General features: G+C 41.8%; 1 protein-coding gene across 1 annotated transcript in view; it reads right to left on the bottom strand.

Moving 5' to 3' along the window:
- The window catches only part of LOC130185153 (junction plakoglobin-like), a 146288-nt gene extending 122254 nt beyond the window's left edge, over positions 1-24034 (bottom strand). The window contains 1 exon segment of the mRNA XM_056401460.1: positions 23720-24034. The gene's annotated coding sequence lies outside the window, so the exon portion shown is untranslated.
- Positions 24035-24316: the final 282 nt, after the last annotated feature.

Genomic DNA, 24316 nt, shown 5'->3' with positions numbered 1-24316 from the left:
ATATATTCAGAGCATTCAGTAAAGACCTGGCAGGTAAAATGCTAGGTTGTAGCTAGGTGCTAGCTCACGTGATATTAGATTTAGCTAGTATAGCTAGCTACTAGTTTTTGGGCAGCCCTAGCTGGCTGTTTAGCTTTGTGTGTTAATAACATCTAACTAATGCAAATATTGGAAATATAAAACACCTTTCACATGAGTGTGTTGACCCTGTTCTCCTTCTTCTGCAGCGTCAGAGCCGAGTCGGCCCAGTGATGCTGGTGAGACAGGGCGAGGAGGAGGGAGCAGGGGAAGCACAGCTACAGGTGTGCACACTCACACTGCATGCTGGGAGTATGAGTAATAGGATGCAGTTTCTAGGGGCAAGTTGTAATATTGCAGAATTGTATTTCAGAAAACGACAAAACAAATTATTATGATTAAACATGTAGAAATTTCAGACAAGATATGCTATAATATGTGTATTAGTAAACTATACTATGCCACACTACTGCTAAATACTAAAATGCCAATCACACTCATGAATCCACATTTCTAAAGAGCGGAGCTGTGTGTCGACTCTGGCCTCTGCTGAGCTGCAGCATTTCCAGGCTTTGTCAAGACTACTTCTTCACACTTGACTTCACATCCTAACACTCCTACAACACACATACAGACACACTCACACACACACACACACACCATCCTCCATCCTGCCCCGCTGGCTACCTCTCTCCTCCGTCTTTATTCCCCCCTTTCTCTTCTCTTCAGCCTCACTCCCTTTTCCTCCTCCTCCCTTCTCTCCTCCTGTATCACCAAGGCTGCTTTTACAAACCTTGCTAAGCTACACAGAGAGAGAGAAAGAAAGAGAGAGAGGCAGAGAAAGAGAGAAAGAGAGAGAGAGAAAAAGTGAAATAGAAACATGCATAGTGTAAATAGAAGTGGAGATATTGACTGAATGAAAGAGAAGGAGAGGTGGACTGTGCACGGCCGGTGGCTCAGATACAGCAAATGTAGAGTAGGCCAGTCTGACAGGACAGCAAGAACACGCAAACGCATGAAAACACACACACACACACACGCACGCACGCACGGTGAGCAGCGTGTGCATCCAAGAGGAATGGTGTGTGTATACAAATGTGTATACATGCTCGTGTGTGTGTCTTTCTGCCTGTAAACTGTGTGGATGGTTGTTCCTGTGTTTGTGGTGCACTGTTCACTGTACGTGTGTGTGTGTGTGTGTGTGTGTGTGTGTGTGTGTGTGTGTGTGTGTGTGCGCGTGACACGCTTGACTGAAGAGAAGAAAGGGCTCAGCTCCAAAGCTCTGAGACAGAAATGATAAGAGCAAAGCTGAAAAAAAAGGAGGGGAGGGAAGGAAATGAGGGATGAAGAAGAAATGCTTATGAGGAAGGAAGGAAGGGATAAAGCAGCTTTGTCACTGTGTGTGTGTTTGTATTTGTGTGTGTGTGTGTTTCTGTGTGTGTGTGTTTCTGTGTGTGTGTGTAAGGTAAAGTCTGCTACCTAACATCTCATTATCATGCAGAATGTCGACTGGTGTATAACTCTGCTGCCCTCAGTGCTTCTATCTCTCTCTCTCCCTCTACCACACACACACACACGCACACACACACACACACAAACACACACACACACACACACGCACACACACACAAACACACACACACACACACACACAAACACACACAGGGGGCTGAGGCTAGCAGAGGATTCTGGCTGAAAATCTGCCCAATTTTAATCACTCTCTCACCTGCTTACACACACACACACACACACACACACACACACACACACACACGCACACACACACGCACGCACACACACGGATGCAAGAACACACATACACACACCTGCGGCTCAGACCTGCTGAGGTTCACCATGGCAACGAGCAGAGGTACCACTCACTGTTGTTCGGGGATCATTTTCTCATTGGAGAGATTACGGAACATTTCAGGAACCTTTTCAGGGGGTCAGCAGAGTCGCAGGTTTGATTCCCTGAAAACCTTCCGCTGAAGTCAGAACCCTCTCTGTTTGAGTGTGTGTTTGAGGATTGTTTCTTTAGTGTCTCATGCAAATCAGGCGAGGTGAGTGTCAGCTGTGTGTGTGTGTGTGTGTGTGTGTGTGTGTGTGGGTGGATTCATGTCGCCTGCACTGATGATCCTGCAGAGCTTTCAGGGTGAGACAGCAGAACACATGAGGCTGGATTTCGGCAGGTACAGACCTCGTCAACAGTGTCTATACTAACGCTTCTACCAACACTGAGAAAGTTTTGAATACAGTTTGTTTTAAACTGCTTACACACAAAAACTATACATATCGCACAATTTCTGAAACCTGTCACTCAAAGAGCAAAACCTCACAACAACTCTATACACGACAGACACTATATGCAAAACAACACACAAAATGATCTACCTATGAGGCGTGAAAATCTAACAGGAAGTAACTTGCTTGCCTTTTCCAAACACAACCGATCAAAACGCTACATATATTCACCATGAGAATGAGGAACAGGAGGAAGAGGACAGTAAATGTATATGTATATACAGAAGAGCTTCAGATTTAGAACATGGTGAATCCAAAACGTCACTATAACGAGTGATGACCCATAAAGGTATCACCACTGTCAGTTTATTATTATCAAGCAGAAGCTGAATCACACCCTGGAAGATGAATTAGAAAAGCAGCAAGCTGAAAGCTGCAGACTGTTTATTGCATATTGAGCTTTGTTTTCATACTGAAAGATTCCAAATATGAAATATTGCTTTGTTTGGTTTACAACACTTAAACTTAATGCTTTGTGATGTTTTTAACAGACTGTACTCAGCTTTATCCAGCGCCATCTTCACGAACACAGACAACCTGGTTTACAAAGCTCTGAAAAGTGTTTTCGTAGAAAATACTCTTAACTTCTGAGATCCGTCGTTATCAGCCCTTGATCAGTTAGATCAGTATCAGCGCAGATACTGGCCTAATTAAGCAGATCAGGTAAATGTCATCTGTTAAGCACTTGAACTGCACTAACCTGTATGAAAAAGTGCTAAACATATAAAGTTTGATTGATTCATTGGTTGACTACTGAGCAGGAGGTCTCCCATCCACATTAAATACTGTTTTATAGAATTTCATGTATGTGCTATCAGTTACATGTAGATGAATCCAGGTTGAAAGCTGAAGTCACCTCAATTCAAAACCTTCATATCACAATGTAATGTATGGAAAACAGCAGTTCCCAACTTATGGGCCGGGGCCCACTGGTGGGCTCCAGAGGTATTGCAAGTGGACCGACAAAGCAGAACAATTTATATATACAATTTATATTATTTATATTATTTATATTTACTGTGTCTTTAGGGGAGGCTGGAACACTTGCAACAAATCGAATCTTATTCCTCCAATCAGGAACATGCAAAAGTGCTGACACTTATACTGCACATGCTCAGTCAGACCGGCTACCACAACAAAGAACAGAGAAACTCAGATTACAGCAGTAGTATGTTCCTGCAGTACCAGAGTACCCGACTGCAGTACTGGAGTACTGGAGGCTGATTTCAGGACCGTATTTCTATGGATTTTTAAAGGGTTATTCCACCCATATACCACTTTCTGTGTTGTTGTCTCTAAGAGTTGCATGTTGGGTATTTTGTGTAATTAGTGTAATTCGGTAATTATCAGAAAAAATAAAGACGGAATCATATGCTATGGCCATTGCAGTCACTAAATCTCAACCAAATATTTGAAAGATTGGTGAAAGGTAAGACACAATATAACAATTGTGTTATTATAAATATGCTAGATGGCTAAAAAATAATAAAGGATTAATTGGCTACTCTTAATAAATAAGAGCTGTCATGCTCATGATTCGATTGTCGTCCATATTCTTACTGAAATGACGTCCTGTTTTCCACTTCCTTAGGTGGCAGTGTCGCAAAGTGCCCTAAAAATGTTGCCCTGACACTGCAGCGTCCGGTTCTGCAGGAACACCCTACTCAATTACAACACACACAGAGGGGGTGTGGCATTGTTCTCTCCTCAGGATGAGATCACTCCACTTTATTTTTACATAGAAAATAGTTGTTTGTTACTGTATTATTGTTTGATTATTATTGGTTGGTATTATTAGTTTGGGGAACCTTTAAAGCATCAGAAGACACTCCTTTCTCCGGTTATACACTATGTGCAGGAAAGAAACATTTCATAGTCACAGAGCTGACATATGAGGATGCTGATCCACTTCATATTCTAAGAATGTCTGCTGTACATGTTACATTCATTGGCATGGTCCATACAGACTCTGCCCGGCTACAGGTCCTCAGACCTGTGGAGCTTCAGTTTGTAGAGGAGGGACAGTGGGAGTCCAGCAGAGCGATGGACCAGCCGACCATGATGTAATTATAATGGAGAGGGAGAAGTGGGCTCAGCCATTAAGACGTATCTCATATACGTTTGTGGTGGAATTAAAATGGTTGAGAAGAAGGTAAAATGGAAGAGAGACTGTGTGTGTGTGTATACTTGCAAATATAGTGTGTGTGTGTGTGTGTGTGTGTGCTTATGCAATTTGCATACCTCTGATGTTGCCCTGTTTCAGCTGGCCTCAATACTGTGCTGAGCCCGAAGGTCCAATCACTCATGCACACGCACACACACACACACATACACTGACACACTCGGAAGCCCAGACACTCTGTACTGATGTGGCCTGTCAGCTCATTAGAGAACATGTGTGTGACTCACTCTCGCCCAATCAGAGCACTCCGAGCCCCGGAGACAAGCGTCCCTGCTTTAACCCCAGATTCACTATCAGTGCAGAGACAGCAGGATTAATGAAACATCATCCACATGAATATGATGCTCTGATATTTCCATCTCCAATGACATTAAACCATGTTGACTTATAATGAGTGTGGCAGCAGGATGACTTTAAATGATTACACTGCCAAGAGAAAGTAGGTGCAGGGTCACAGTCACATGATCTGACACTGATGAAAAGGAGCAGCAGCAGAGAGGGAGACTGTATATTCCTGACTGCAGAGACGGATGGAACCACTACGTGAGGAAGGAACCACCGATCCAGATCCATACTGTGACTCCAACACCAGCACTTGTCAGGATTAACAACGGTAGATGTACAAAAGATGGAATGATGTAGAAAAGAACATGGTCCTACTCTGGTCACTGCAGTAAATCCATACGGTATAACACCAGGGACAGCTGGTATAAAGGGACTAACAGGGCTAAGCAATAAAGCAATCTGCAAAAAAAACGAGAAAATCGGAAAAGGAAAAAGGAACATCTGATTATTTTGTTATTTTGGTGGAAACTAGAGCAGCAACAGAATCAAATAGTGACAAGAAAAACACTCTTTGAAGAGGCTTATTTTTTTTTACAGTCCATACACAGTAGCATCAATGTCATCTTCATAGTGCCAAGTGTCGCGGCACACCCACAGCCCACAGGCCACAGACGTTTGACCATAGACAGCCTACAGACGGTACGATGAGCTGCTTCAGTAGCCCCTGCTAGAGTAGGGAAGGAGAGGTGACTGTGGCGATGGCGGGTGTTAGCATGAGCAAAGTGGATTATTTACTTTCTCATTGATGAAAATTTGAAGTGAGGACAGAGGAGACACATCGCCCAAACGATCAACACACAACAAAATCGTTTCCAGTTACATGGTTCAACAAAAGGACACCACCACATATGTGTGTCTTGTTTATATAGATATCTCTATTATATATGTATATATATATGTGTGTGTGTGTGTGTACATACATAGAGAGGGGAAGGGGTTATTTTCTTTCTATTCTTTTACCTTTATTTTGGTATTTATGATTGTATATCATTTGGTACTAGCAAGACAAGTCAGGCTTTAGATGACAATTGTGCAATTTAGAATGTGTGTGTCTTGTTTGCTAGTTTGAAATGTGTCGTAGTGTAATAATTAGGTTCTCTTGTTAATCTATTTGTGGGATGAAGGATTTGTGCAGTTTAGTAATTTGATTGTCTAGAGCGAGAGACAGAGTGAGAGAGAGAGTAAAGTGTTATGCTTGGTAAGTGTGAACTATGAATGAATATAATGCAATTGTTAACCCGCCCACCCAACATCACTACGAGCCATCACAGTATGACACACATTTATCAAGGTCAACTCATGCTCTTTGGGCTTTAAAAGTCTCTATTGCACAGGCTCAATATCCTGTGAAATATCTTCTCAATTAGGTGTTCACTGGATCCTCGCCTATGTAACACGTCTCTAGAATGTTACATTAAAAACATTGTTTGAGCTTTAAATTGTTACTATATCTAATAGCAAAATCTTGTAAAATAGAATTACATTTTGTCTGTAATTTCATCTGAAGTGTACATATTTGTGTCATTTTTATATTTTTATGATGTTATTTTATATTTCAATAACACCAGAGAGGTGTGGAAGTGGATGAAGACCAGCTAGGCAACATCAGGTGATTTGGACAAGGCCAATGAGTTCAACCAGAACAGAGAGGTTCAGGAGATCTTTTGTTCCCACTGCCATCAGGCCAAAGGAAGTGGACTAATTATTATTGTGTATTTATTATTAATTGTTTTTATTACTATTACTATTATCAGCAATGAGCTAATGGACACCTAGGGGATAAATAAAGTATATATCCATCTAACTATCTATCTCATATTAAGTGCTAGGTTACCAAGGTAACAATAGAACTATATAAAGTTCATTACTGGGGGGACCAAGTGTGTGTGTGTGTTAAATGAAGATCTGTAAATATGACCATTTATTCATTTATTTATTTACAGTTCATTTTTAGTATTTTAAGTTTCCTTTGATGATGGTTTTCTTTTAGACTGAATAGTTTTGTGGGACCTGGCAGGTATCAGAGTGGATCTCCAGGAGCCACCCAAGACTACAAAGCTAAGCTTAGGTGATATCAAAAAATTGATATCATGACACAGTCCAGGTCAGATAAACAGCCATTAGGACCATGGACCAGCACCAGGCCACAGCATGTGCGCTACCAGGCCACACGGAAAGGACAAATTAATTGATAATGTTTTTAGTCAGTAAAATACAGCGATAAGTTGTTGTTGTCAAGAAATAGCTCATAATCACAACACCTGCGTCTTTCTGGGCCAAATATAAAAACAGCCTTGATGTCATTTAATGCAGCTGTCATTTGGTTCTCTGCAGTGGGTTCACACACATCTTCTCTCTCCCTCTCTCTCTCTCTCTCTCACACACACACACACATACACACATCATTTTATAAGCTGCAGAAAAACAATGCCTGCATCCAGCTGTCATTTATCACCCCCCCCCCCCCCCCCACACACACACACACACACACACACACACACACACAGACAAATGGCTGCATTTATGTAACGCTTTTATCCAAAGTGCTTCATCATTTGCTTCTCATTCACCAATTCATACACGTACACACAGTCACACAGCGATGGTAGAGAGAGGGCTGACCGGCGTTCGCTGTCTGACTCACACACACCTCCACCTGTGGACAGGAGGAGACGACCCCTTCTACTTCCTGAGCAACCACAGCCTGCAGTGGTGCTGCAAAATACACAACACACGCATACGCTGGCACACAACAGGCTGCGACTCTATGTCATCAAAAGTGTCTTTCCCTAGAGACACACACATTCCCTCCAACACACACACATTTAATCCACAGATAAGCGCTGCCTATATTTCATTCAAAATAGCAGCTTCACTCGAGATGTTTAAAACTTTACTCCACACACACACACACACACATACACACACACACACACACACACACACAGACACACACACTGCAGTCTGTTATCAGGGCTGAGGCAGCCTGTGAATCAGTGTGTGTCCTCGCAGGCTTGGCAGAGCTGCCCACCATCTCCAGCTCTCTGAGATTCTGTTGTCTTGCCAAGAAGGAAATTGGCATCAACCTCACCTAAAATGGATTCTAATGTTTCACTTTGTGATAACAGTTTCATTTCTCAGTGCTTCAGCCGCTGCTCCGTCAGCCCCAGCACAAGCTCGCACATCATCAGCTGCTAATATGTCACACGCTGTTCCCCATGTGTCTGTTTGGGTGCTAACAGTTTGTCCCTATAGCGTAGTTATGTGTGTCTCTCTCACACAACAGTCCACTTACTACAAATATACTGCACCAGTAGTTCCCGACCTGTGAGCCCCGGCCCCAGCAAAAATTTAACTCCTTTAACTTGGAATGATATGAATATCTCAAGCGAAAAGAACAGTGGACAGAGCACCTTATTTCACAGAGCAAAAGTGTAAATCTACAAGAGTTTGGGTTGTCTCAGACATTTGGCACTAAAGTACTTTTTAGGAATAAAGGACTGACTACTCAGCCTGAGAAGGTGTTGCAAGCGGGCCAACAAATCAGTAGCAAAATAGTACAATTTGTGAAACATACTCGTTTGCTATCTCAGTCTGATTGCAGCTACAAGATCACTTCCATGGCAAAAACTGGATTTAGAGAGGTTTTAAACACAGCTCTCGATGTTTTCTTCCTCTCTGATCTTCCTGAAAACACCTGTGTCATTCAGGTAACTCAGATAAAATCAGTGAGCAGTGAAATAGGTGCATGTGTGCATGACTAATGACTAAAGGAAGAAAATTGGAGGCAGGTTGGCAGTGGGTTATTTGGGGCTAACTCCAGTCAGCGTCAAGCTCAGGTAGAAGGCCCCTGTGCAGTGGCCCAGAAGGTGTTCATCAAGTTTTTTTCTTTGTGCCTGGTCCAAAAGGAAGGAAGTAAATATGGGGGCAATCAACAGTTCTCTGCAAAATACAAGTGGGTAAACAGGTGCAGGCTCTGTCTGAGTCCAGTGGTCGCTCGAGTCAGACCCAGCACTGATACACTTGACACACTGGAGCCTCTCAGATCAACCTAATAATAATGTAAACTGGAAAATTCCAGGGAAATTTTGAGTGCCACAGGGGCTACTGCCGGGATGAGTACATGATTTATTTCCAGTGTTCAAAAGTCACCCTGATCGTATTCTGGTTTTGAGAAATGTCTTGATATAAAAGACTCTGATATAAAACAATGTCACATCCCTCCATCATGTATTATGTGGGAAATATCTCATATTCTGTGTTGTTTTTTTTAATAAAACAAAAGGAAACATGTCTTCAAACTGGCATTTAAAGGGTAAAAATCCTGAAAATTAATAAACATTTGGTAGGTTTGAGCAGAACTGAAGTGGTTTAAGAGATGTATGCAAAAAAAAAAGCAGAAAAAAATATTGATATATGATGATTTTATAGCATTTTCTTTGTATGTCCTTTTTTGGACGCGAGGAACCCCAGAGGGTACAAAATGTGTTACCAGTGTATAATAGACCTGTAACAGTAACTGACATTAGATTTTAAAAATATGTCAAAAAAGACACTTTCTTGCAGAAATCCATACCTTCAGCTGTAACACAGCCAAAATGATCAGCAAATCAAAAAAGAAAAGTGAAGAAAATGTCCAAAAAAGGACAGAGGGACCCCTGAGGGTTAATAAATCCCATGAACCGCTATTTAAATTACCACTATTATGTTTTTTTCTGTGCTAAATTTAACATTACTGGGGAGGAGAGCAACGCGACTAGAAGTGACAGCGAGAGAGGGCTAGTAGCTTCTCCTCTCCTCTGTCTCAGCGGAGACCGTCACAACTTCATTCACTCATTTAACAAAACAAAAAAAAAAGCAACGAAGGAAGCAGTAAATGGACTTACATATTTAAGACCTAACTAAATATAATTTAAGACCTAACATGCGGCTAATGTAAAGCTAGCGGAGCTTGGAGAGTTGGTTATCTGGTTGCTAGGCGCACGCAGGCACACACACAGGTCAGGAGCTGCCGTTGCCATGGCAATGTGAAAATCTGCCCAGAATTTGGCTTCTACATGGCTTCAAACAACTGCAAATTATGAGAAAACCGTTACTTCTTTTCAAAAACCGAAAACACCGTGACAGACACTGAAGCCAGAAGTTTCTACAGTCTCTATTTTATTCAGATATTCCTTAAAATGAGTGAGGAAGCTCAGTGCGAAGACAGAGAGAGATTCTTTTGAAAAAAAAAGACGATTACATTAGGTGTCAATGAGAGTGAGACAGGTATTGCTGCCGGACTCGGCACCCCCGTTTAGATTTTATGCAGACCCTGCCTGTCAAAGTTACATTTTATGAATCCCAACAACTATGTCTACATTTTGAGAAATAATTATTTGTCTCCTTTTTACGGTTTGGCCGTGAGCTCGAGTTAAAAATAAAAATAAAGGTTATTTTTTACTGCTTCACGCACTCTAGCCAACTGACGCTTTCACTCTAACTTTGAAGAAAAAGTGATTTGCACTCGTCCTTTGAGTGCTCACAGTTTGAAAAGTTTACGTGTTATGTAAAAACAGTTCCTGTCTTTTTGAGAGAGCAGAAGTTTTCCTCCGTTTTATAGTTTGAATCACATTTCTACGTGCAGGTATGAGAGAGCTGGGTGACTCAGAAAAAAGGTGAAATTTTGTAGAAAAAAGGTGAAATTTTGTGGGTTTTTAAAGAAAATTCCAATGCATTCCTAATGCATTATTTATTCCCAGTTTTTTGGGAATAACTTTGGGAAAAATTGGAATTTTAACACCAAAAGTCATAGCACCTCTTTTAGGATCAAGACGCACATTTTGATGTATATATTACCAGCCCGAGGCACTCCTCTACAGCTAGAATAGCTGAGAGGAGTGCCTCGGAGCTGAGCACCCGTGGCACTAATAATGCTAATAATGTGAGTCTACTACTCAACCTAATCTTTATGTGCATCTTGAAGATCTCTTATGTCCTCCTAACAGTGTGTTTTTCTTTCTATGCTTTGTGTGTAGCAGTGAAATGAATGTATTGACTCGTCCCCCCACAGACAGACAAACACAAACACTCACTGCTGGTCATCTTGTTGTATTTCCTGCACTGTGGCTACAAACTGTGGTTTGAACACATACAGCTCAGTCGTTCAGGACACACACTTTTTGCAGTTAGAAGTAAGATGAAATGTAACATATTTATATTCAGGTGAAATGTGCAATTTAGATTGATTTTACTTTTTGTTGGTGGTGGTGTTTTAGTAAACCAGGTCCTGTCAGTTGAATACATGTATTGACCACGATGGGCAGTAACCACAATTTGAGCAGTGAGTCACAGTGTGTGTGTGTGTGTGTGTGTGTGTGTGTGGGCTGAGCAGGAAACTCAATAATTGGTCTTTTCTCCCCGCGCTGTAAGATGCCATTATCTGGTCTCATGCTGCACACAGGGCGGGGAGTTTTCCCAGCAGGACACAGTAAAGTTAGTTATCTGGTGGAGGAGGTGGAGGTGTGCAGTCTGTCACCTGCAGCCTTTTAACTAACAGCGCACAGCAGCAGCTCCTGACTCTTTCCCCCTGATCCGATGATAAAGAGTGACGACAAATAATGTTGTTGTTCATCACCAACCAGCCGAACTGCAGGAAGCATGGGCACAATCTCCCCTTCCTGAGTTACAACACTGAATAATGGCCAAAAGTGTTTTTACAGAACATTATGATGTCACAGTGAAGTTGACCTTTAACCTTTGGGATTTTGAATGTCATCACTTTATCTTATTGGACATTTGTGTTGAATTGTTTCATTGAATTGTGAATGAATTTGTGATTTATGGCCAAAAACATGTTTTGTGAGGTCACATTGATCTTGACCTGGAAACCTAAAATAAAATATCCTAATGTGTAAGATTTATATTTTATAATTGCTAATAAGATTTCCATCAATTTGTATTACACAATGAAACAATTTTATATTGTATAGACACATTGGGTTTATTGGCACTTTTGCATAAATCTCCTTCTTCCTTGTTTGACTGACAACTTACAGGAAATCTTATATGCAATTAAAAACATAGATCTTGAATATTAGGAGAAATATTTTCATTTTTTTATGTAAACTCTGTAATGTTGCATTTCCTGTGACTGCTTCACAATAAAAGCACTCTTGTGGTTCACCAGTTTTAAATATATAGTAACAGCAACATGAATTTCAGTTAGCAGAATGACTGTAACATAGAGCTGCAGCTGATCTGTTTATTTCACAGGAGTATCCATTATTTCGCTATGATGTGTAAACAGATTCATGTTTATTCTCAAAGGAAATCCAAGATGCTGCCACTGCAGTGTAGAGGCTGCTCAGCTGAGTGTAGCAACAGTACAAACAATAACCTCTGAGTTCATGCTGCATTGACTCCTGGTTGTGAAGGTCGTTCTGTGTCCTGACTCTGCCAGCAAGAGTGATACTACTACAGCCGGGTTTCCCCACCTCCAAACACTCCCCACTAACAGGCTTGTTAGTGTTGTACCATTTGTGTGTGTGTGTGTGTGTGTGTGTGTGTGTGTGTGTGTCTGCCGTACAAACAGTCGAACCTTCACTCATGACAAACTGTGTCAGTACAGGATTTCATGAAGCTTTAAGGACTTAATTATTCATCAGCCACACATGATCATGGACAGAGACTCTGTGTGACTGCGAACAGCAATAATATGATTCATTTTCCACCCAAAGCATTGTTTTAGCTAAACTTAAAACAAGCATCTCCTCCTCTCCAAGTTCTGTGTTAAAGCATCCACCTGCTCCCTGTGCACCATTTAAACCCAGAAAACTAGAGCTAACAACAACAACATTCTGTGTTCTGAGGTCTCCACTGCTCATATTATCATTATTATTTCTCTATTGGTTTGTATACCATTTTAATGAGCAATTTTGTCGCTACATTACTTTGAACCTGTTGTTTCGTAGTTATTTTAGCATTAGCATTATTCATAAAACATAACATTTGTATGTGAGGAAATAATGACACACACATACAGTACACTGACTATACGGCATTTCACACAGTGACCTCCAACACCTTGTTTTATGTTTGTATTTATCCATGTGTGTGTGTAGAGTCAGTTCCTCTATTTATAAGCTCATCCCTTCTCATCTAGCATTGTCTCTCTCTGTGTGTCTGTATCTCTCTCTCACACACACACACACACACACACACACACACACACATACACACACACACACACAACACACACACACACACACCTGTTTTCACAGGTCACTTTTGGGAACACTAAAGACAAACATCCAAAAGAAGCGTGAAAGCGGCAGAAAAGATACGAATCACAGCTTCCAGTCAGGATTTTCAGAATAAAATTTGAGCAGAAAGAAGCTGCAGAGATGTGGGGCTTTAGCCATGAGTTGAAGTGACAGGTTTGTGTCCAGACAACCATATGCACAACTATGTGATCACATAGGGGAGGGCAATCTTATCTTATAGCATGGATGATCTTACTTTACCTTATTTCAGATGAATCGTACAGATCGTCTCATTAAAAGTTTCTATAATTAGATATTTCATGTTAAAAGTTCAGTCTCTGCTAACCTGACCATGTTATGTGTGAAGCAGCTAGCCTACCCTGCTAACTGCAGCTGAAGACAGCAGGCCTCGTGAGTTTGGTTTAGCAGCACATGAACCAGTTCTCCACCTGAGCAGAACAAGAACAACCGTTACCAGCTGCAGTCCAAGATGGTGGAGTTACAGTCCATCCATGGGACGAGAGACCTGCTGCAGCCAGGAAGACAGGAAGTAAGATGAGGCAGGGCAGTGACTGAACTTTCAAATTAAAGTACTTAAATATGTCACCGCATAAATGAATAACAGTGCTGTCCTAACAGATGCTCCACACTTTCACAATAAAATCAGAGCAGAAACGGATGCACGTCATGCGATTCTCCCCAAAAATCATCTTTTCCCAACTGGGGACACGACAAGCCGCCCTCAGTTAACTGGTCTTTAGTTTGAAATTTGTCTCCTATAACGGAATCACACACAAACACACACACATAGATCCTGAGAATGTGTAGACTTAGAAGTGGCATCTCTACAACCACTGCATCGATTTTCATGTCAGCCAGTAAAATATCTGGCGGCCGTCGGCTCACGCTGCCTGTCCTCTGTGAGGGATAAGCTGCTCTGTCATAGCCTCTGGTGTCATGCCCAGTTTACACATCTGACATTCACACCTTTCAGATGGAAAATGAACAGGGTTGTTTTTGATTTGAAAATATTGGGTCACAATGTTTCAGACTGTGTCACAGAGGGATCATCCCCTCCCTCTCTCAGGGCTGGTTCAGCCCACATTTCCCCACTGATGGAGCACAATGAGCTAGAATGAACTTAAAGCCTCCACAGAGGAGAGGCTGTAAACAAATATTGTAGTATAGTAGCAGAGAATTCTGAGACCAAGTGTCTCCAGTGGTGGGAAGCCGCACCAGGATTCACCCGTGTTTTGCTTCTTTTCTTTGCCATTTGAACGTGGTTTCTTGTTGGAATGGTCCTTTGGGATGGAGATAAAGATCACTTTCTAGGAGCTTCAACCATCGCTGCGTTTCTGTGATGCTAGTCGGGAGCTGTAAGGTAACTTCAAGCTCTGGAGGAAGCGCTTCTTCACCGTGGGGCTAAGGGCAGACTAGATGCTACACTGACTCACACAGCACCTAGTGTGACAAAGTGGTGTTACAGCACAGGATGGGTTGGGGCTAGTTGGTTAGCATGCTCATTTAGATATCTCTGAAATGCAATAGATGGAGGTCTTGGCCATGACATCATCACTGTGGCTCCTTCACACACTGTTGCTAGTGTTCATTCATTCAACATTTTAAACTAAAATTCTGCCCAGATCTTACACATTACACCTTTAACTCACAGTTAACATATGTTTGTTTACACTATCTTTACCTCCCACAGACAGCTCTTCCTATTATCTTTTATCTGGTTCCAACATAGACACTGGATCAAATTCTTACTGGCTTGTGAAGCAGTGGTTAGCAGCTTCATATTTTCAAAGCTTTGATTTTACACATATGTGTTTATGAAAAACACAAAACACAATCATAACCCATTTTCATGATATGGGACCTTTAAGGAATATTTTGACACTGCTACAACTGTTACAGAGCCAGGCTAACAGTTTCCTCTCGTTTCCAGTCTTTATGCTAAGCTAACTGCCTCCTGGCTCCAACTTCATATTTATCATACGCACATGAGCACTTGGTCATGCAAAGTAAAACCTGCAGATACAATCTAAAGAGACATCCTGAGCATGAAGATCAAGAATACTTTAGAATAAAAGAGCATTTTAGCTTTAAACACGATCTGTACAATACTTAGTAATCAGTCAAGAAACTCGCGAATATATGATTATAATTGGTAACTGCTGGTGGTCCACTTACAGTATGTAATCTGGTATAAGTTAAATACTTGATGTAAATGTGAGTGTAACGCCTGCAGCATGTCTCACCCTAATAGAGCAGCAGTGTCTAATGAGCTGGTTCACCTAATCTTCATTTAAGTGCTTGCTCATTCAGATGCAATTGGAAGGTAATGTCTAATGTGAGCCTCATTTATCAGCTGCATCAACTGTTAGAATAAAGTTCAGAGAGGCAGGTCTGAGGGAGGACGGCTGTTACAAGTATCTGACAACACACTCAGTGAAGCTGCTTTTCTCTGCAAGGTCGCTGATTTCTCCTTTTAGAAGGATGTTAAATAGAGAGGTTTGGTTTCCCTCCTGAAAACATTTACCATTTACTTATTTTCAGTTCAGTTCAGTTTGCCATCAAACTGTGACATGCTCACGTTTGTGTATGTAATGATGAGTCTGATGTGTTAAAGTTCCTCTACAGACATGTTTTAAACTCTGTAAAAATGTTCTGCTATGATTCATATTTAGTTTAACATGGTTTTCAGTTATAAAACCTGGATCTGAAGCTCATCTACTCTTACTTCCTGATTGAGAAATCTGGATCAGGTTTTGAGCCCCGCCCACCACCTGCTGTCTCCAGGTGGACAGGTGAAAGAGCGGAGAGTATCAAGATGGTTAGAGGAGGAAACATCAGAGAGACTCAGCCACATGTTTGATCCTCAGTCAGACCCAGACTCAGAGGAGGAGTCTGAGACCAGAACCAGAGACTAGCAGACGTATCAGAACAGTTAGCGTAGTTAGCATCTTTTATTTGTTTATGTTGCACAACCACGAACAGTGTTAGGAATGGAAATACTGATGATTATTTCACTCATCATATGTCTTGTATTATATAAAAACATCATATGGATATTAAAAAGGTTAAAACACTGGATTTTCATCAGAGGGGTCTTTAACTGTGATTGTATTTCTACCACTGATGAAGTATACTGATGGCTTGATGAACTCCAACGTCTATGATATGCTAAAATTTCACATATTTTGTTATTTTTTCATACTTTTATTCAGTAAATTCATAAATCGATACAAGCACAAAATGTCCAACACATTTCCATGCTCTTCAAATGATCTTTTTTGTTTTTATGTAATTTTACATATTTTGAAGTAGGTTTTCTATATTTTTTTTGTTATTTATCAGTATGTTTTGTGTATTTAATAGTTTAGAGTTTGGTATATTTTATTTCTCAGTTAGCATGAGTAATGTGCATTGTGTAGGTATATATGCTGATACAATATATTTGTGGTAAGCTACAGCATCTGGCGGATGTGTCAGTCTGACTCTAATTAGCAAAATTATGACCAATAATAACGACAGTAACCGCTGCACCAGCAGCAGCAATAATAGCCAATGATAGCAAGTCCTGGCCACAGCCTCAACCATCTGGACAAAAAGTTGTACTTGCCTCAACTTCCACAAAACAACATTGTCTGACTGCAAATACACATTTCTTTGCTCTTTGACATGACCAGTGTACAACCTATAAAACAGGTGAAACTACCACTTTATTCTATCATGTTATGACTTTTTTTCTTTAAATATTATGATTTTATTCTCAAAATCACAACTTTATTCTCATAATTTCAGAATTTTTTTCCCTCAATGTGGCAATAATACTTCGTCATACCTTTGCTATGTGACATGACCAGTGTAACATAATTCTTCAATTTACATCATGATTAACTTTATGACTTTTGACTTTATGATCAGGGATCTACATTTCCAGCTTTCACTGACTATAAACTGCTGTGTTGATGAACCTTCAGACTCACAGATCTTAAACTGTGAGTTAAACCTCCTGCTTCACTTCCCCTCTTCTGACCAGTAACTGTAGCGTCACACCTGAAAACCTGCAGTGCAGATTTCAGTCTAGATGCCAGAACAGAACAGTTTTAGTTAATAACATAAAATTGAGACATCTGGGCCTCTATAACACACACACAGACACACACACATACACACACACACAGAAAGTCCTTTCTTAGTTTGAAAAACTGAAAAAACTTAAACATGACTGACCGTGTTGGTGAGCCTCCAAACTATATTTAACAGCCTACACGTGCCTTCCTACACTAATCTGATGCTGAGTTTATTCATATTGTATCTGTAGAATCAGATGAATCCAAAAGGTATATAATGCAATGTATTTGTGACAGCTTGAACTTGTACAACTTGAAATTGGCCAGTAATAGTTCAATCATATTCTGAGCAAACAGATACATCCCTCATTTTCTTCTTCTTTGTGCATATATAAAAAGTGTGAGAGGCCTTGGCAATTCGACCCCATCGTGATGTCATCACATTTGTGGGTAGGTGTGAGATTTGTGGGCTGTATCCGGCCCGCGGGCCTTAGTTTGGGGACCACTGGTCTAGACAGTGATGGTGGTGATGGGAAGATGAGAATGATGAAGATCTGGATGTCATGTGGACTCTGATGAACTGAAGTTCGTTCGTTGGGCTGCAACGGCAGGAAGTGTCGACATAGAATCTATGTCATCACATCATGCTGTAGCTGTCCCTTCAACCGTCACTGCTTACAGTAACCTATTAGTGCCCGCATTAGAAAAACAGCAGCAGTGATGGCAGTGGCAGCAGGAGGGCAAGTCAGTTTACTTTAGCTCAGTAATGGTAGCAGTCAGGCTAACTGTGTTCCAGTGGAAGCTGTCAGGACCCAGCAGCAGTAGAGTGTGTGTATATACCAGGTGAATATATAAAACTTTGACTGTGTGAATGAGGTTTAAAAGTGTCACGGTTCTTTGATAAATACATATGTATGAGAATGCATCCAGTAAAATATTGTTGTCTTCACATTCCAACACAGTATATAAAACAAAATCCAAACCTGTTCTGTAACCTCTGTTGTTGCTGCAAACAGCCCCACAGCTGCAGCATCACCAGTGCAGAAAATGTACTGTTCTTCACCTGTCAAGTCGTCCTGGTGGGGTGGGGGTGGGGGGGGGGGGGGGGTGGGGGTCAACAACTGATCCCTGCGGCTGTAACTTCAAACAGCAAAGGAATAAATAAGAAGGTGTTGTTGGACAGCTCGTCTGGGTGAATAATAGTTGTGTTCGCTGACTTAATAGGAATGTGTTCCTTGTCCAGTTTCCTGTGCTGCTACAGACACCTTCAGTGTACTTGGCTCATGAAGGGGAAGCTACAGATAATGAACAAATATATCAAGGAACCTAATGTGAAAACTTATAATACAAATCTATCGTAAACTTCCCAACCAGTCGAGGTCCATTCCCTCAGAACAGAGCTCAGTGTGTGAGGCACAGCTGCTGAGCTCCTCACAGTCAACTGATGTCGGAGGTAATTCTGCGTGATTTGTGAAGTTGTTGCAACAACAGCTCGGCCTGTAAACTGCAAATATAGAAGAGAGGAGGACTAACAGTACTCAAGAGACCACCAGAGTCCTGCAGCGTCACTGTGGAGGACTGAAGGACTAAATGTGACTCAGGTGAAGAGATGTTGTTGAGAGAAAAGCTGCAGCCATGGGTTAGAATTAGCCTCCTGAGTAACCCCCCCCACCCCTAAAACAACCCCACAGTACTAGTAAATTAATAAAACTGGTCTCATATTCCCCCCAGGTAAAATGAAGATGTATCTTTGAGTGTACTTGTGCTTGTATATGGTTTTAATTTTTTTTAAATGATTTATGCTTCTATAACTTCTAACATTCCTGCTGACTGCAGCGACCAGCAGCTAAAAGACAGGTGTCTGAGGTCACATGATAAGTGTTATAAGGTAAGGCCATACCCAAATATTATTTTATCCAATTATTTCAAGATAATGGGGTTTAAAAAATGTAAATAAATAAACAGAGAAAAGGCCATACTTGAAAATTATCCAACGGGATAAAAAAAAAAAAAACATTGTGTGTGAGTATGGCCTTTTTAGGCTTCCATAGAATTTTACTTTCACTTCAGGTCAGAATTAAATTTTGTTTTTCAAGGCAGATTCATACACTGACACAACAGGATGATGTACTGAAAGTTCTTTATGTGGCATAAGCCAAACTTAGAACATGCGAAGCCGGCGCTTGCAGGTGAGTGTGGTGGCAGGTGAGTGTGGTGGCAGGTGAGTGTGGTGTCAGGTGATGTCAGGTGATGTCAGATGATCAGCAGGAGCAGACACAGCGTCAGCTTTGGCAGATACACACTGAGAGTGGAACAATCTGGCGACGAGCGAGTGGAGAGCTGAGGTTGTTACGCAGAGCTTGATGAGCGATGAGCAACAGGTGTGCCAGGTTGCCAGTGCTGAGCCACGCCCCTGCTGAGAAGCACACACACACACACACACAAAGAGGAGGAGACACAGGGAAACGACAGACAGGGAAACACTGGGGAAGTCTTAGCGGTCACAGAAGGGACTGTGGCAAAGTTGTTTTGGACATTTTGGATGCACTGATGGTCCCTAACTGACTAACCTGTCAGGTTCAGATTTGGCAGGTTTCAGAAAAAATTACCTGTTCAACATCAGTCAAACTTTAACCTGGACTGAAGTTAATGAAAAGACACAATTGGAGTTAAATCTGGGCATCAAATTCGAAAAATGTTTCATGCATGAGAGAGAATTACACACCTTACAATAACATTAATGCTATGATGATGGTATGGTGCAGTAGTAAGTAAAAGTCTGAGTCATTCAGAGCTGGCCAAGAATGATGTCTTTACTGGAAGCCAAGTAAATCTCATGGCTGTTTTCTTTAACTGTGTTGTTTTTCAAAAATGTACAGACATAACAGTACAATCTCTTTTCTGTCTGTTTTTCAACTATTTATCATCTATTATTATTCCTTTATTACTTTATTACAAAACAATGAAAATACATTAAAATGCCTCTGTTAATCTGACACCGTTAACAGTGAAAATGTAAGGCAGTGCCACCACAGGCAGCTGGGATGCATTTGCACACACATGTATATTTATTTATGCTGCTTACACAGACATGATACTACATTGTTTCTATGTTTCTAACCAGCCCTTCTTCTCAATGCTGCACTACTGTGTTACCAGATGTGTTACCAGATGTGACTGACACCAGTCATAATGAAAGCAGTTCAGTTTTCTACTTGGTATTGGACAGAGGAGTTTTTGGTCTTTTGGCTCCTGGCGGCTGTTGCTGTCTGTAAATACAGGTAAACACTTGCAGCCTTGAAGGTGTTTTTAAAGCCTTTACATGGTCCCCTGTACTGTAGTTTATGTGGTATATGTGATATCACAGCGTTTAATAAAACTCTATACACCTCCTTGTTGGAGGTCTGTGCTCTATAATAATTATTGACGAAAACGTTCATGCCATGATCAGCATTACCAGTTACCATTGAGTATCAATCGATCATTTAGGGCTGGTGTCATTGATCTACAGACTTATGAGCGACTGATTGTAAACAGTTTGCAAGTTATGTTAAGCATCAATAAGTTAGCTGAACAGATAAAGTCAAAATAAACAGCAACATTATCTATATGAAGCTTGGTGAAACTTCATCTCTTCATCTCTTTGCGTAATGGCTTCTAAGTCACAAGCATCGTTTCCCGCTCTCTCTAAGCTCCACCAGCTCATTCTCATCTTCATCCAATCACAACCTGAGGCGGTGGCCTTCAGCCAATCACCTGTAAACTGTCAAACTTTAAAAGTGTCTCTCTCTCTCTCTGCTGCATTTCAGCACCCACCTCCACCCCTTCACCACCTAAACCATGGATGGCTGAGCATCTCCAATCAAACCATCCAATCAGAAGTTTCCTTCTCATGAAGACGTTCCATCCTTGAGCTCCATCCCTCACCACCACCAGTGTTTAGGCTCCAGGGGAAGTTTCCTCTAGTTGGAAGGAACTTAAACCTATGGACTGCTTTCAATGGTGATCCACTTCCTGCCGAGGTGAGTACAAACTCTATTCTTTACATTCAAATCTCTCATCCTGTTTAGTTCTACTATTAGTCTCTCTTGATTGAACTATCTATCTATCTATCTATCTATCTATCTATCTATCTATCTATCTATCTATCTGTCTATGTATTAGGGCTGCTCGATTATGGCAAAAACTATGATCACGATCAATACTGAGATCATGATTATATAACACGATTACTCATTGACTAAACACCACACATTTATTGAACTTTGTCTTTTTAACACTGGACTTTCTTGAACTTTAAATACAATTCAATGGAAAAACAAATAATAAAAATAAATTTAAAAAAATGAGGTAAATAAATGAAATAATATATAATACCAAAATATATAAAATTACATATATAATATAAAAATTTATTTTAAAAAATTGATCAAAATAAATAAGATCAACTACAACACATCAACCCTGGCAGCAGCTTGTTGTGACGCTAACATCAAGCACCACCAAAAAAAAAACAGATTTCAAAACAAACAGCATTGTGTCTATCTAGTTTTTCTGGTTATACACGATATAAGTTACAGATATCTGTGCGTGGGAGAACAGCCAAACATGGTCTCTCTGACTATAGAAAGACTTTGAACCGGCAAACCGCTCAATGTGACGCACTCCTACATACGTTGCCAAGGTACGCCAAAATGTAACCAGGAAGCGGATGGGGGGATGGTTTTTGTAGGGGGGGGGGTGAAATTGACTATCTTGTTTTCATAATCGTTGGTAGACAAAATCATAATCCAAAATAGAATAATATTAATCACCCAGCCCTACTTTATATCTACCTGTCAGTCGTCCACAGGATGAAGTGGAGCTGTGCTGCAGCGCCGCTACATTCACATCAAGAGTCAATCTTTATCTCTTCAGCCATTCGAGAGGGAGCCTGAAGGCCGGAGTTCCCTCAGAGAGAAAACAGGCTTCACCTGATGAGACGGTTGGAAAGGTGATAAATCTACTCTCACTCTCAAACACACACTGACAGAGCATGACCACAACCTGCAGGAGGCCGTGAGACCAGCAGGTGACACCGGCTCACACTGTCTGAATTATGTAACAGTAGTAAAAATAGACACAACGGGTTTTACATATTAATGGGGTCTGGTACAGGTGAGGCGGTCAAGCCCCCCAGTGGTCGCTGCTGCTCACACACACACACACACCACACACACACACAGGTACACGCAGTGAGCCAGGAACACACTCAACACACACACATATGTTTAGAGTCAAATATTGAGCAAGAAGAGCAAAGGGTGCACCCACCCATCACATGAACTTATGCTCTCTCACAGACACACACACACACACACACACACACACACACACACACACACACATTTGGCTGCTACAAGCGCCTGTCAGAGCCAGAGAATGTGGAGTCAACAGCAGAGACAAGGAGACAGTGTGTGTGTGTGTGTGTGTGTGTGTGTGTTGTGTGTGTGTGTGTGTGTGTGTTTGTGTGTGGGGGGGACTTAAATACCACTGGTGACAATTCCATCTGTCCTACAGGGCTGTTCCTCTCTCACTACAGATGCTTTTCACAGCCTCACCCTCAACATCTGTTGGGAATGACACACTTCTCCTGCCCACAGGAACAAACACACACACACACCAACACACACACACACACACACACACACACACACACACACACACCAACACACACACACACACACACACACACACACACACACACACAATAAGACAAAGAATAAAGAAATAGAGGAGGGGAATTTTTTGCAAAATGCTGATATTTGGATTTGTTTTCTAAAAAAATGCCAGTAAAGCTTGGTGAAGTGAACTGAGAGGAGGGAGAGGAAGTGTGTGTCCATGTGTGTGCCCGTGGGTGTGTGTGTGTGAGAGAGAGAGAGAGAGAGAGAGAGAGAGAGGAAAGGAGGGAGGGAGAAAAAGAAATGCAGAGGAAGAATGCGCCGACATGGGCAGACACACACAGGGAGCTGAGCCCACGAATCTCACTGTTTACACACACACACGCACGCACACACACACACACACACACACACACACACTCACACACAGTATACATATACAAGAAGCAGCCCTGAGCACTGAAAGATCACATGATCTGTATTTCTCTTATTAACACATCATCAGTGCTTCTGTGGCAGCTCGAGCATCCTAAAAAATCCCCTCCGCGGCTGCAGTTAACGGTGAGAGCCTCCTGATTCCGCCCACTGTGGACACAACTGAGAGTTACCGTGTGGTTTCATTATGTAAATGAAAGGCTGGAGCCCTCACCGGGAGAGCGGCATCAGAGTGAAGTTCACGGAGGACAGAGAGGCTGCAGTTCACACACCAAAACCCCCGTTTCTGCTTCTAATGACGGCCGTGATGCTGTGTGATGACCACCGACTGGAGGTCATTCCTCACCCTCCTTTTTTTTTATTTCCCACCACATCTTTAGTTGCCGTGCGTAAAACGCAAGCTCGTTATCTGGTTACCGTGCGTAAAGACACAGCTCAGCCGGTTGCGGTTACCTTATTAACGGGGCAGTAGTCTGGAGCGGCTCCCTGTAGCAGCGGTGACGGCTTCAACTTTTCCTTCCTTTCCGCTCCTTAAAATCCACAGCCCGCGCAGTTCGGGTGCAGATCCGCGGGTTGCTCGCCTCGGTGCCCTCTGTGGCGCTTGTGTCTTCCGTTAGAGACAGTGTGCAGCACGCAGCCAGCCAGCCGGGCGGAGTGAGGGGGGGAGCGGACAGGCAGCGGGCTCGGCTGCTACAGCGTCACCGGAGAGGAGGAGAAAGTGAAGAGGTATCACTCTGATGGTGAGCGGCTCTCAGTGCTGCCAGGCAGCGCAGTGCAGGGGAACAGTGTCTTCTCCCCGAGTCACTCAGTGTCTGAAAACTCACTAAATGAGCTGTTAGATGAAGGAATCATTATTCAGCAGCTGATCTGATGTAACATAACAGCCTGTTCTTCCCCCAGCCCAGAGTCTGTGGGATTTACAGTCTGTCTACAGTGGACCATTCTGCATATCTCCATTTATGTACAGGAAGGAAGTGCGTCATTTTACATGATGAAGCTGAAATTAGGAGTGTAGAGGTCAGGCTACCTCCACCAAACTGACCTCTACAG

The sequence above is a fragment of the Seriola aureovittata genome, chromosome 17 (genome assembly GCF_021018895.1).
Source record: "Seriola aureovittata isolate HTS-2021-v1 ecotype China chromosome 17, ASM2101889v1, whole genome shotgun sequence".
NCBI classification, from domain to species: Eukaryota; Metazoa; Chordata; class Actinopteri; order Carangiformes; family Carangidae; genus Seriola; species Seriola aureovittata.
The sequence above is the reverse complement of the archived record's forward strand: the minus strand, read 5'-3'. Positions and strand labels throughout refer to the sequence as shown.